The sequence below is a fragment of the Rattus rattus genome, chromosome 3, assembly GCF_011064425.1.
Source record: "Rattus rattus isolate New Zealand chromosome 3, Rrattus_CSIRO_v1, whole genome shotgun sequence".
Classification (NCBI taxonomy): Eukaryota; Metazoa; Chordata; class Mammalia; order Rodentia; family Muridae; genus Rattus; species Rattus rattus.
In genome coordinates, this window is record NC_046156.1 from 110,637,860 (window position 1) to 110,652,522 (window position 14,663).

Below are 14,663 nucleotides of genomic sequence, written 5' to 3' on the forward strand. Positions count from 1 at the left end.
ACTGGTCAATGATTCCTAAACTGCATTAATGTACATGAGAAGAGATGTTGTCTCGCTATTTGATATTGTCCATGTGGCTTCCTTTTTTACACCTAAGAAGACCAAAGAACAGTTTATTTTAGTATACTTCAAAAACCATGTGCTTCTTCCTTTTTATAATTGAGATCCCACCCTATGCTCCTAGAAACTATTCACTTTGCCAGCTGATGTCATAGAGATGTCCTTCTGTGATTTTCTGATGGGTAACATGAAAATTAAGCATGTTTGTTTTTACCCTATCTGACTTTTCAATTAGTAAATTCTGAGTAATGTTAAGTTCCACATTTAAAATATATTTGCATAGTAGGTACTATTGGAAGTGCATACTATGAATTCCTATAAGCTGGGATATGGTGTTCCTTTGAAACCTTTAACTTACTAAAGTTTTAATGCATCTAACATTGTTGCTAGTGGTCGTTTCTCAATGTTGTAGCTGTGACTTAATGTAAGTAAGTCCTAAAAAATATCAATTTATAGTATATTTTCTTAGAGAGCAAACAGTTTATATCACATACTTTTTTGGTTTTGGCTTCACTGGTACTAAATAAGCATAATATTTTCATATTGACATGAATAAATGAAAATAAATCAGTATTGAATTCTATATGATAAATACATTATTTGTAAAGATACAAAAATTTTTCTAAAATGATCAAGTTAAAACTTTAGTAATGAGTAACTAAATTCATGAAACAGATGTATTTTGGCATCATCAATGAAGTCATTTAAAATCCATTAACATGACATAAATAAGAGAATATATTGAAGCCTCTGAAAATTTAACACTTTTTTTTCTACTACATAGCATACCACAGGCTTTGAAGTTACAAGAAACTATCATTTATAAACAAAATAAAATTACATTGTATGGAAAGTGTCAGAAAAATATGAGTATCCCATATATTGGAAAGGAAAGCACATTATTTATTAATTTATTTTTCTTGTTTTATTGAAAATGGATTCTTCTCTTATATAATACATCCCAAGAATATTTCCCTTCCCTCTACTCCTCTAAGCCCCCCACCAACCCACTAACTCTGCTCTCCTCCTATTTACTCCTACTCTGTCTCCCTTCAGTCGAGTGGGAGACTTTCAAATGAGCAGGCATCTAAGAAACTACAACCTAACAATATAAAACAAAATAAAATGAGGCAAGGCATAAAACCAGCATACAGAAGCTGAACACAGAAACCCAACAGGGGGAAAAGAGTCTCATGACCAGACAAAATAGTCAAACACACCTCTGCTCCCACAGGTCAGACTCCCATAAAAACACCAAGCTAAGAGTCACAACATATTTACGTGGTGCAGGACCTTGTATGCAGGCTCTGTGCTTACTGCTTCAGCCTTGGTGAAACCATGTGAGCCTGGCTTAGTTTTTTCAATACTGCATGTTTTCCTGTTATCCTCCTATGGTCTTTCCTCCCCATAGTTTACAAAATTCTCTGAGTTCAAAGGGGAGTGATTTGATGAAAACCTCCACATTAGACATTCTCTCCAAATAATGCCTGGCTATGAATCTCTGCATCTGTTTCTATCTGCTTCCAGAGGAACTGGACAAGAAACAAATCTATGACTATAACAGAATATCATTAGGAATCAGTTTATTGATATATATTTATGAGATTTTGTTCATTCATTCATTTGTTCATTCCCTCATTCATTCACTCATTCATTTATTTTGACTAGTCATGCAGGGTTCTGCCCTAGGTCTCTAGGCTAGTTGGTGTCTAGTTATTGTCCATCCAAGCAGTGTCAAACATAAGTTCACTCTTATGGAGTGGGCCTCAATTAAATCACGTATTAGTTGGCTCCTCCCACAACTTCTGCACTACCTCTACTTCAGCACATCTTGCAGACAGGACAGAGTGTAAGTCAAAGTATTGGCGGCCAGGTTGGTGTCCATATTTCTTGTTTGATAGATTACAAAGTACCTTCCCACTCTAAAGAGACCAGAAGGTCCAGGTGAAGACTTTATGCAAGCATAAGTTTGATATCTCTATGTCTAATGAGGTGTGAGAATGTTTTCCTCTGCAGTGGAGCCTGGCTGTACATTTGTAGACAGCAACCTTCTGTCCTAGAATCAGACTGGTTGATTTGGGGATCTCCATGGGACTCCCTTTATCAAAAATTTTGCCAAATCCAACCCAATCCTGACACTAGGAGCCTTGGCTGACTGTAATAAATGGCCTGTTTAGACTGCATCCCACTTTACTAGGAGTTCTCACTAGGTTCACCATCATATATTTCAGGCAGTATCCACTGCACTAGGTTTCCACACCATCCCCATTCTACCTATCTCTCCTCATACTCTCTCCTTCTACTCCATCATTTTCCCACACCTGATCCCTCCTGCTTCCACTTACAACTTCCCCCAGTCTACCTGTAAAATCATTTTCATTTCTCCGTCTCAGCCAGATCCATGCTTCTTCCCTATAGTACTCCTCTTTACCTAACTTTTCTTGATGTATGGATTGTAATATGATTATTATTTACTCTGTGACTAATATAAACAATAAATGAATGCATACCATATTTGTCTTTCTGGACCTATGTTACCTTACTTAGAATGATTTTTTTCTAGTTTCATAAATGTGCCAGCAAATCTCATGATCTTGGTTATTAACAGTTGAATAATGCTTCATTGTATAAACGTCCATTATTTAATCCCATCTACTTATTTACAGAGTTTACTTTATTGTTAAACTTAATTCTGTCATTTGATTTCTACTTCAAAAGTTAATGTAAGCTGTGCCCTGTCTTCCTGAAGATTGAGAACTAAAAAGAGATGCACCTGTACTTTCCCAGGAGCCCTCTGCATTTTTTTTTAAATATCAGGAGAAGTTGAGGTTCATAGGCAATGTAGATTATTTAGAATTTTGGAGCAAGCACAGAGCCAAAATGAGAATTCTCAACTGAGGAATCTTGAATGGCTAAGAAGCACATAAAGAAATGTTCAGCATCCTTAGTCATCAAGGAATTGCAAATCAAAACGAACCTGAGATTCTACCTCACACCAATCATAATGGCTAAGATAAAAAATGCAGGTAACCACAGATACTGGTGAGATTGTAAAGAAAATGGAACACTCCTCCATTGTTTGTAGGATTGCAAACTGGTACAACCACTCTGGAACTCAGTCTGGTGGTTCCTGAGAAAATTGGAGCTAGTTTTACCTAAAACCTAGCTATACCACTACCGGGCATACCAAAAAAAAAAAATGCTCTAACATATAACAAGGAAACATGGTCCACTATATTCATAGCAGTCTTATTTATAATAGCCAGAAGCTGGAAACGACCCATATTTCCCTCAACAGAAGAATGAATACTACTCAGTTATTAAAGCAATTAGTTCATGAAATTCTTAGGCAAATGGATGGAAGCAGAAAGTATCTTCATGAGTGAGCTAACCCAGTCACAAAAGAACACACACTATGTGTGCTCACTGATAAGTGGGTAGTAGCCCAAAAGCTCACAATGCGCATGATAAAACCCACAGAGCATACGAAGCTTAGAAGGAAGGAAGACTCGGTCCTGAACTGAGGGGAGAACCGGATGATCATGGGAAATAGAGGGAAAGTGGAACCAGGGAGGGACAGAGAAGGAGCAGGAAATAAGGGGGGGCAGTATCAGGAACTGAAGGGGATGTGAGAAAGTTATAGAGGGTAAGAAAATGGAACTTAAATATGTAGCAGGGTGGGCTGAGGAACTAGGGATAGCCACTGGAGGGTCCCAGAAACCAATGAAATGTGAGACTCCCAGAACCCAACAGGTATGACTTTAGCTGAAATGCACAGAGAAGGGGAAGATAGAACCTGCAGAGATCAACTCCAGTAGATAGGCATGGCCTCAGGTCGAAGGCTGAAGCCACCCACCCAATTCAAAGATTTTAACCTAGAAATGTTTCTATCCAAAGGAAGAACAGGGACAAAAAAATGGCAGAGACTGAAGGAAGAGCCATCCGGGAACTGGTCCACCTGGAGTCCATCATGTCTGCAAACACCTAACCCGATACTGTTGCTGTGGTCAAGAGGTGCTCTTGCTAACAGGAACATAGTGTTGTGGTTTCTTCGGAGGTCTGGCTAAAAACTGACCAATGCAGATGTGGACGCTTGGAGCCAACCATCAGACTGAGCTCAGGTACCCTGGTGGGGGAGCTGGCAGAAGGGCTGGAGAGGCTGAGGGAGATTGTAACCCCACAGGAAGAACAGCATAGACTGACTCGACCACCCAGTGCTCTCAAAGACTAGACCACTAAATGAAGGAGTGAACCAGGAGGGATCCATGACTCCAGATACATATATGACAGAAGATGGCCCTGCCTGACACGGAGGGGAGGTCCTTTGTCATGTGGAGATGTGATGCCCCAGCATAGGTGGATGCTGGAGTGGTGGGGAAAGAGACTGTGGGTTGGGGCAGCATCCTCATACATGCAAAGTGGAGTGGGATGGGGGTTGGTAGAGGAGTAGCTGGGAAGTGGGATATCACTTGATATATAAATGAATGGAAGATTAATAAAATAGAAAAAATAAAAAATAGAATGTAGGAGATTTAAAATTTCCTGTATGCACAATTTATGATGGAATCATGTGCATTCATTTTATTTATAATAGAGAAGGCATGTAGAGTGGGGCAGTTGGTGTTGAACTTCTGTCAGAAGAGGTTATGAAATTGGCTCTGACAAAGGACAGGAAAAATATAGGACACTGGTATATTTTGGTGCTCAAGTCATGAATAACGAAGATGGACTGGGTGCTGTATTACATTGATTCAATAAATGCTAACCATTTTACTCTGGCTTTGTGAGGCCTCAGGGACTCCCATTTGGATGTACAAAGGAAGAAATTATTTGGTACTTCTTAGGATTGTAAACTGCCAAATGGGATCACATTACCTACTGACTCTGAGGGTAACATTACAGGAGAGGCCTTCATTCGGTTTGCATGACAAAACTGAGATAAGAAAGCTCTAGGTAAGTACAAGGCCAGAATAGGGAACAGGTATATAGAAGTCTTCAAGAGCAGTGAGGAATAAGTTAGGTAATACTCAGATTCAACTCTGAAAGTCATGTCTTTGGAGAGGCCTGGGGTCTATGACTGATCTGGCACAGCCCAGTACATTGTCATTATGAAAAATAAACAGCCAGACGTTGGTATGATTAGATCTGATGTTTATAGTACAGACTCAATGGACTATTAAAAACACAGTGACATTACTGTGGGCTATGGTTTCAACTACTGTCTCTCAGGAACTTATGACCACAATGAGTTTATAATGCAGAGTACCACAGACCATGCCTCCATGTGAAAGGGCTGCTCTAGCAAGCAATGGAGAATATCAACAACTTCTTTTCACTCAACCCGTGACAGTTCATATTGAGATTGACCCTGATGGGAGAGAAACAAGAGAGGCTGATGTTAGGTTGATCACCCACAAAGAAACAGTGACAGCAATATGGAAGGACAGTGCCAACGTGCAGCAAAGACACATGGAACTGTTCCTGAAATCAACAACCATGGCTAGCAAGGAGGCTGCATAGCAGCCAGATGATACAGAGCACGGGAACTGGAGTGTCTGCTACAGAGCCAGTCAGTGAGTGGCTGTGATATGGTCAGCTTCAGTGGCCAGAATAACATGGGTGGATATGATTAGTATTGGAATTCTTAAGTTATTTCAATTCAAAATCTCACAGACAGCAAATAAGCAGCCAACACCAGTTTATAAACCTACAGGAATCTGCTGTACCCACTTGACCCCACCAGTTTGTGAAATATGAATTTTGAAAAAAAAATACTTCTTGTTTTCTTTCAAAATTTCCTTGTAGCATGTAATATTGAGTAAGCTATTTTTCTGCTTTTCTCAATTACCAATTCTTAAGAATGACATTATCTGACTTAAGTAGGTTTAAGTATGTTGAATGGATCTTTAAGCACACCAAAGTGAATGTGCTGGGGGCATGCATTTTTCTAAAGTGCTAGATCCCAGATGCAAAGAGAAGAATTTTTCATATTCATTCTAGTTTATATTTCATTTAAGACCTTTAAATTAAAGAAATTGCTGAGGCCCTGACTAAAGCATTCTTTACAGTCTGTTTTCCTAAGTGAAACTTGTTCAATTTTTTGTTAATTTTTTCCTTAAAAGAAAGAAATTTTAATGAAAGCAAATGTGATTTTTCATTTACTAAAACAATTTTACAAATAAATATCACTGATTTTTAGAGATAGGTGCAAGCAGATAGTGAAGAACCTCAACATGGTAACTATACTTACACAGCGACAGACGAGTGAAATGTTGTAGTTGAGTAAAGATACCTGTTACTGAGCCCTGTAATCTACATTCTATCCTTGGCACCTACATGGTGGAAGGAAAGAATCAACTTCTAAAAGTTGTCCTTTTATGGCCACAAACCCATCATGGCATACGTACGTTTGAACACTCCCTCACTCACACAAACTCGCACACAAACACAACAAATGCATGTAAAAATAAAAATAAAAAACCCAGCTAATTGCATTGAGTTCTCTATTGTTCTGGAATATTTCTTCATGGCTTTCCAATAAAATGTTGTTCTGTTACTTTCCTTGTGTCTGTTTGCATTTTGAAATACTTCCCTTTCTATTTAGACAATTGAAGAAAATGATAATCGATTGGCCCATTTCAATTAATCTCCTTTGAACTCATGTTGCATTATATGGTGTCTCTTTTAAATAGGCCATCCCCTTGAATTCAAAAGGGAGTACAGATAAATTAAGCCTTGTTCATTTAGACTCTATTGACCTGATTCTACTATAATGTATTTTTGTAAACACACATCTGTTGTTTATCATGAAAGACTAAGAGTGCATTATAATTAGAAATCTGTTGGTAATTTATTTGCTTCTTAACCACCTGCTTCCTATGGATCATATTATCTTGTGTTATAATATTCTTCTATTACAGAAAGAAAATATACAATAACCAAACATCTTTCCCAGTTTTAAAAATCATCATGGTTTTACTTGGACATTAATTTTATATAAGGATGTTTTGTTTCATAGTGGCAACTCTCTAACCTGTAATAGCTAATGTTTCTTAAAGACTTGATTCTATTACCAGTATATGAATCAGATAAATTACTACATTGACTACTCCCAATTTTTATTTATTATTATTTTCTAAAATTGCACATCTTATTTTTCTCAAAATATTTTCACTTTTTCCTCCCAGAAGAGATTGTCTTATCTATTCTCTAATAATGTACATGATCTTATAATTTTAAAGAGTAAATCATATTGCTAACTTAACATATCTAAAGCAAGGTCTGAAGAGATAGCTGAGCAGTGAAGAGCATTTGCTGCACTTGCAGAGGACCCAAATTTAGTTCCCCAAACCAATAGGCAATACACCTTTCCTACCTACATGGATACCAGTATGCACATGGTGCACATACATTCAGACACACCACTCATATACAAAAAATACATAATTAAATAGATGATAGATGATAGAAAGATGATAAATAATTAAAAATAAACTCAAAGTTTAAACCATTATCAGGAGCTTAACCTTTAGGAGAGTGTTTCATAGAAGCAATATTTCCTAGTGAATACGGTTTATATTTAATTTAAATAAAAATAAATTATTGAATAGGTGGGTTGACCATGTGCAAAAATATACTAAATAATCAAAGAATAAAAAATAAGGGAAATGCCTTGTTTCAGAGAGACTTTAAACTTTTATATCATTTATGTATTGCTTTTAAACACTGCTGAAATATATATGGAGTTAGCCTATCTCTGTTAAAATTCCAACAGAAAAACAATATTTGCACTGTTTGCTAGATATTGCTTTTCTGACAATAAATTATGTATTTCTCTACTGAGATTTGATGAAATTCTTGGATTTTATATAGAAATAGCTATAACAGGGTCTTCTAGGTACAACTATTTTAGGAATTAGAGTCTGAGAATTCTAGGAGGAAGAAAAAGGATAAACTTTGAGATTTAAAGAAGAACCAAAAGCAGGTTATCTATATAGATATAGATAAAAGAGTAAAAAAAAAAAAGTCAGTGCTTCATACAGAATTGAAGTCTGAATTATCACGCTAAAATCAACTGTGCACTCCTCATTGCCTCATTTAAGTAGTGGAGGCAGGAGTTTCAGGATCATGCTCAACAAGAGAAGCTTTAGAGACTAAAGAGAAGCAAATAGCATATTGTTCATCTCCTATTATGTGTAACACCTATGCTATGAATTTTAGATTCTAACAAGACATCTATGCCAAAAAATAATTTCTTAAGCCTAGACATCAGTAAAAATTGACACTAATTTATAGCAAATCACTTAGTTTTAGTTTTATCCAATATCAATAATAATATATTTATTACTATAATCCTTTTTTGCTTTCTAATGAAAGACAGAAAGGAGGTAAGTCCAGATAGAAAGTACCAGGGAGGAGCAGGGGAAGGTGAAACTGCAATCAGAATACGTTATGTGGGAAAAACCCTATTTTTGAAAAAAATGAATAAATAATTTGAACTATTATGAATAAACCAAAAAAGGAAATTTATGATCACTTCTAAAAGCAATAACTTGTAAAAGTAAATGTTCAAAAATGTGATCAAAGTCATATTGCAATACTAAACGCAAGATTAGTTCTTGGTCAGGCTTTTATGACTCTTTAACTAAAAGGTAGATTATTTTATTTGCTTTTAAGGTTTATTTAAATAACTATATACTAAGAAACAATGCAGAAATAGCTCAGAGTACATTACCCAATATCTCCCAATTGTAAAAACAATGTCAAAATATACAAACATCACCCACCAGAATTGAAATTAACACAATCAGGTAATGATCTTGGCATTTCAACATTTTAATAAAATCTACTTTTATTTCTATTAAATTTTAAATATCAATAGTAGTCCTATTGCATTTAAAATGCTAAACATATTCATCAAACCAGGATATAGAAGCTACCTTCATTTTGGCGTTATGTTGTATGTTGGATGTATGAAGTACTTATACTTATTAATGTGATCAGTGTTTTGTTCATGTGTCCATGTGCTACACATTTGTGTTTGTGCTATTGAGAACGGAGATGAGAGGTTGGTCACCCTGATATTTGCTGTCTTTTCTTCATAATGCATCACATTTTTTAAAGTAGGGTTTTATGGCCAAGTTTCCCCCTCAACCTTAGTTCATCAAATCGACTATGCCAGCTAGTTTGACATACCAATAAATTTCAAGGGTCTACCCTTCTGCTGTCTGATCATTTCCAGTACTGGAGTTAGGGGCCAGCTGCCAGGTACTTTATGTTGGATCTCCAGAACCAACCTCATGTCCTAGCAATTGATCAGCAGGTACTTTACCAATTGAGCCCTTAGACAGTAGCAGCTTCCTCTCTTACAGTTTCATTTACTTTCTCTTCCACTTTAAACATTTCCTTAAAGCTAGGAAACCACTAAACCTCTAAATATTTTGCTTCTAAAATTTGGTTGTAAAAATACTTTTGAATGAATACTGTATAAGCTTTCTAAATTGGATTTTTATACTCAAGTGTATTTCTGTATTTCTGTGGTATTATTTCCAGTTGCCTGACCTATTGAGCATTTGCTTGTTTGTTTGATTTTGTTGCTCATTACATTTCATTGGGAGATTCATACAATTTTTTTCCATACAATTCATATTTGTATTGACTTCAGAACTGTTTCTTTTATGAACCACTGTTGTCTATGATAGAAGTTGTTCTAGGGCTGATATCCAATATATATAAAGAACTCTACAGGTTAGACTCCCGAGAGCCAAATAACACTATTAAAATGGGGTACAGAGTTAAACAAAGAATTCTCAACTAAGGAATATCAAATGGATGAGAAGCACCTAAAGAAATTTTCAACATCCTTAGTCATCAGAGATTCCACTGCACAGTAGTCAAAATGGCTGAGATCAAATACTCAGCTGATAACGGATGCTGGCAAGGATTTGGAGAAAGAGGAACACTTATCCATTTTTCATGTGATTGCAAGCTGGTACAACCACTGTGGATATCTGTTTGGCGGTTCCTAGAAAATTGTACTTAGTACTACCTAAGGACACAGCTATACTACTCCTGGGCATATACCAGAAAGATGCTCCAATACATCACAAGGACGCCTGCTCCACTATGTTCATAGCAGCCTTTTTTATAATAACCTGAAGCTGGAAGAACTCAGATGTCCTTCAACATAGGAATGGATACAGAAAGTGTGGAATACTACTCAGCTGTTAAAAAACAATGACTTCATGAAATTTTTAGGCAAATGGATGGAACTAAAAAATATCAACCTGAGTGAAGTAACCCAGTCACAAAAGAACACACATGGTACGTACTCACTGATAATTGGATATTATCCCATATGTTCAGAACACCCAAGATACAATTAACAGACCATATGAAGCTAAGAAGGAGGACCAAAGTGTGGATGGTTCAATCTTAAAAGGGGGAACAAAATACTCACAGGAGGACATATAGAGACAAAGTGTTGTGGAGAAACTGAAAGAAAGGCCATCCAGAGACTGCCCCACCTGGCGATCTATCCCATATACGGGTTCCAAACCCAGACACTGTTGCTGATGCCAAGAAGAGCTTGCTGACAGGAGACTGTTATAACTGTTTCTGAGAGACTCTGCTAGAGCCTGAAAAATACAAAGTAGGAGGTTCAGAGGCAAACATTGGACTGAGCATAGGGACCCAAATGAAGAAGTTAGAAAAAGGCCTGAAGGAGCTCCAGGGGTTTGCAACCCCATAGGAAGAACAGCAATATCAACCAACCAGACTCCCCAGAGCTCCCATGGACTAAACCACCAACCAAAGAGTACACATGGAGGGACCCATGGTTCCAGCCGCATATACAGCAGAGAATGTCCTTGTCTGGCATCGATGGGAGGAGAAGCCCTTGGTCTTATGAAGGCTGAATTCCCCAGTGTAGGAGAATGGCAGTGTATGGAGGAGGGAAGGAGTAAGTGGGTCGGTGGTCAAGCACCCTCACAGAAGCAGGGCTAGGGTGGATGGGATAGGGGTTTTCCAGAGAGGAAACCCAGAAAGGGGATAACATTTGAAATGTAAATAAAGAAAATATCCAATTAAAGAAAAGAAAAGGAAAAAAAAAAAAGGACGACCATAATATGGATTCTTCAGTACTTCTTAGAAGGAAGTACAAAATACAGGAGGTTGAGGTTGGGAGGGACTTGGGAGGAAGAGAGTAAGCGGGAAACGGGGGCAGGGTCAGGTATGGGAGGAGATGGGAATGATATACGGAGGGTCAGGAATTTGAACAGATGTGTATAGCAATTGGGGATGGGGAACTGCAGTTAGCCACCAGTAAGTTGCATATGCTGGGAAATCAAGAGGAACCCAGGATGGAACAGGCTTTAGATTAGCTGAAATGCCCTAGAAAGGGGAGGGAGAACATGCAGAGTCCATATCTGGAGGTAAGGCAAGGCTCCTGATTGCGGGATGGAACCACCCACTCATCTCCAAGTCCTTAACCAAGAAGGGCTCCTATCTAAAGGAAATGCAGGAACATAGTGTGGAGCAGAGACTGAAAGAAAGGCCATCCAGAGACTGCCTCACATGAGCACCCCATATACGAACACCAAACCCAGACATTATTGCTGATGCCTAGAAGTGCTTTTTGACAGGAGTCTGCTATAGCTGTCTCCTGACAGGTTCTACCAGAACTGGACATATAAAGAGTAGGAAGCTCACAGTCAAACACTGGACTGAGCATAGGAACTCCAATGGAGGAGTTAGAGAAAGTACTAAAGGAGCTGAAGGGGTTTGCAACCCCATAGGAAGAGCAACAATATCAACTAACCAGATCCACAGAGATCCCACCAATCAAAGAATATATATGGTGGGACTCTTGGCTCATCTGCATATTTAGATAGCATTGTCCGGCATCAATAGGAGGAGAAGCCCTGGGTCCTGTGAAGTCTCCTTTTTTCCATTGTAAATGAATGTCATGGCAGTGAGGCAGAAGTAGGTGAGTAGGAGGAAGAGCACCTTCTTAGAAGTAGGGGGAGGGGGTATGGGAGAGTGAGGCTTTGGGAAACTGGGAATGGGGATAACAATTGAAATGTTAATACACAGATATCCAATAAAAATGTTAAATAATTAATCATTGTACACTGGTTGGTTCTATTTATTTAATATTTGAGAGTAGAGGAATCTTATTTATTATGAAAGAGATAGCAGTGGTTACACATAAGACAGTATGTACATTTTGGGTAAAAACTGAATAAACTGCCCCTACGCCATCAAAGAGAGAATCATATTAATAAGTATTACTCATATACCAAAAGGTCTTTCCTTCCTCTTTCTAGTTAGTACTATGCCCACCATGAATGCAGGAGTACAAGGGAGACCAGTGTACTCAGGTCTGTAGCTTTGAAAAACACAGCATGATATTGAATTAGCAGCACACACACACACACACACACACACACACACACACACACTTCCTATCTCCTCAGACTTACCCTCCATTTCACTTGAGAAAAAGACAGGTCTCCCAGAGATATCAAGACAATATACAGCATCAAGTTGCAATAAGACTAAGTATAAACACTTATATCAAGGCAGAACAAGGTAAGCCAGTAAGAGGAAAAGGTTCCATAAGCAGGCAAATCTTGTTTCGTTCTATCCTCGGTCCCTGAGCCATCCAGATTTGAGATAATGACTAACTACCCAGGTAGTATCAGGCATGGGCTCCTTCTTTCAGCTTGGACCTCAAAATTAGACCAGTCATGGCTGTCTCACTCACACGATCTCAGAGCCATCATTGTACCAGCACAACTTCCAGGCAGGACAGGTGTAGGTCTAAGGTTTTGTGCCAGGGTTTGTGTTGTCCCACCACTGGAAGCATTACCTGGTTATACATGTCTGGAACAGGCTGTATATCCTCTAAGACTGAGTCCTTTCTAGGTTTATCATCAGTAGTTCCAGGAAATTCAAATTGCATTGTTTGATGCCCACCTATTCCCGTTGGCTCTCCTCATACCTCTCCTTGCATCCTTCCCTCTCTACTTGATCTCCTGATCCCACTGCCACAAGCCACCAGCCCTCCCACAGCATCTATTCAATTTATTTTTCTAAGGCAGATCCATGCTTCTCCTCTATAACCCTTCCTGCTATTGGCCTCTCTGGGTCTCTGGATTGCAGTGTGATTATCCTTTATCTAAAAGCTGATGTATACTTGAAAGTGGCTACATGTTTGCCTTTCAACATGTGGGTTACCTTACCAAGGATGACATTTTCTAATCCCATCAATTTGCCTGGAAATTTCATGACGTCATTTTTCTAACAACTTAGTAATTTTGCCTTGTACATATGAACCACATTTTCTTAGAACCACATTTTTTTAATCCTTTCTTCAACACATGGGCATCTAGTCTTTTTCTAAGTTCTGACTATTACTAATAAAGCTGCTATAAACATAGTTGGGAAAGTGCCATTACGGTAAAAGGGATTATCTTTCGGGTATATAACCAAAAGTGGTATAACTGAGTTATAAGGTAGATTGATTCTCAGTTTTCTGAGAAACCGTCATACTGCCTTCCACAGTGGATGTAAGAGTTTGCATTCCTACCAGCAATGGAAGAGCATTCCCTTAATTTATATCTTCATTAGTATAAACTATTACTTGTGTTTTTTTCTTAGCTATTCTGACAAGTGTAAGATAGAACCTCAAAGTAGTTTTGATTTGCAATACCATGGTGGCTAAAGATGTTGAACATCTCTCAAAGGTTTCTCATTGATGTTAGACTCTTCTAATGTGAATTCTCTGTTTAGATGTGAATAACATTTTTAACAGGATTGTTAGAATTGTTGGTGTTTTATGTCTTGAGTTCTTTATATATTCTGGGTATTAGATTTCTATCAGGTAAAGAGTTGGTGAAAACGTATCCCAGAATGAAGACTACTTCTTTGTCCTTATTGTGACCGAAGCCATTTTGCCTACTTCTGTGAAAGCCTCTTGTCAGGCCCAGTCAAATCACACCAGGGTCTACAGATATATTTCCTGGCCTGCTGACACATGGGACAATAAGAAGAGATGTGTTTCTCAAGCTCAAGGAATGGGACTGAATTTTCTGTTAATCTTGGAGAAAGGCACAAGAGGAATAGGGAGTCTCTCAGATGGATACAGTTATCGAATGTGCATTGTCTCTGCTGGCTTATGACTTTGTTTTCCAAGAAGCTGTAAAGTATATAAATCCTAAGAGAATTAAACTTCCATTACTGTATGGACAGCCATCCTGATTTCTAACCTTTGTCTCTGACTCTTCTTCTCAGTCTTTCCTATAATCATCCTTACCCAACCTACATCATATGACTGATCAACTACTTACTGGCCAGACTGGTACATTGTTGAGAGTGCCCTTCACCCTAAAGAAGTTTTCAAGTTTCATGAGGCCACATTTATTGTCAATTTTAGTGCCCACTTTCGTAGTGTTCTATTTTAGAAAACTGCCTTCTGTGTTAATTCATTCAAGCTTTTTAACCTACTTTCTTTCAATCAGGTTCAGTGTGTCTGGTTTTACGTTGATATCTTTGGTCTACTTAGACTTGATATTGCGCAGATAATGGATCAGCTTTTATTT

General features: G+C 38.0%; 1 pseudogene; it reads left to right on the top strand.

Annotated features, from left to right (window-relative positions):
- The first annotated feature begins 3,714 nt into the window (after positions 1-3,714).
- Positions 3,715-5,693, top strand: LOC116895882 (annotated as a pseudogene).
- Positions 5,694-14,663: the final 8,970 nt, after the last annotated feature.